We start from the raw sequence: 1331 nt of genomic DNA, 5'->3' as shown, positions 1-1331 counted from the left end.
TGTTAAGAAAGATACGGCAGCACCCTAACTGCGATGTGCCACCCTGTGACAGCAAATGATAGGTTTTCTTGAGTATGTTTTTGACAATACGTTTTCTTTTCTTTCTGCCTTTACCTCTTACAAGGAGCGTGAGAAATTTTACATTATTTAATAAAATCCAGATAGATCCCTGAAAATACTAAAGTAAGTACTATTGTAATATCTGTAAAGCACTTGTAACTAATGAATAAATATAAACACCAGTTATTTCAAACATCTCAATACATAAACGAGTGTTTTGGAAATTTGGGCGTGGGATCGCTGGCTTCCGCAACAGGCGCCATCTTAGCGTCACCACAGTGTCCATCGTTATACAGCATGAACGAAGACACAAGATCACGCGGGAAGGAAAGAAAGAAAAAAGTTATTTTCTAGCCAAGGCGCATCAATTACAGGTGATAGCGATAGGCGCTATGCTTCTTCTTAAGAGCACGCTTGTGTCAAATTATCGTCTGTTTTGCTTTATTTACATATCCGCGTATACATACACATATACGTATATATATACCCTGCAAACAAGTGCTCCCGAAATCTTTAAGAGTGTCGGAAATTTGTTACGATTATTTCAGAAATCTTTAGAGAAAAACAAATGAAGCGGTTGACAGGAACTAGTAAGAAATTTCTGTACGGTTTCTTAAAGAAAATTCTTAAAAAAATTGTGAAACCTTTCAGAATTCTATGAAATCCTGGTGTGCAGGGTATACATTTACATACGAATATGAATAGATAAAGAAGATGTTGATGACACAAGGAGTTCATACCAACGGTAAATATTGTTTTTGTACGATTGCTACAACCTGTATTTGTTGAATCATGTTTTCTAGCTGCCGAAATCTCGACGCCATCTTTGTTGTAATAAGTAAACAACGGAGAAAACCGCGAAATTGTTGAACGCATGAATAATCATTTTTATTATGCAATTTCTTCTATCATCATGCCGTTGAGTTAAATTATTCTTTATCTTATGTGTACACACGTTGTTACAGGCGAAAATGAAGAAAATTGCAGTAAAAAGCCACCACCAAATTGTAAACAACGAAGCAATGTAAACTAACGGCTAATGTCAAAATCGGTAAACTTTTTTCCTAAATGCTATGCTAACGGGCTACTCTCCTGCCCGCGTGATCTTGTATTTTTGGTTCATGGTTATACAGTGTCAGTGGTATTAGGTTCTTTCCCGTACGCAACGCGGGATCCCGCGGGTGCCCAAATAGCCCAGAAATCATTCCCGTACTCAACAAAATGGGTAATTGAGGGCGAAAATTGGAACGTATTCGATCGTAAGTCTTCTT

This window comes from Rhagoletis pomonella, unplaced genomic scaffold (genome assembly GCF_013731165.1).
Source record: "Rhagoletis pomonella isolate Grant_MI unplaced genomic scaffold, Rhpom_1.0 Rhpom_scaffold_00001, whole genome shotgun sequence".
NCBI lineage: Eukaryota > Metazoa > Arthropoda > Insecta > Diptera > Tephritidae > Rhagoletis > Rhagoletis pomonella.
Note: the sequence above shows the minus strand (reverse complement) of the source record.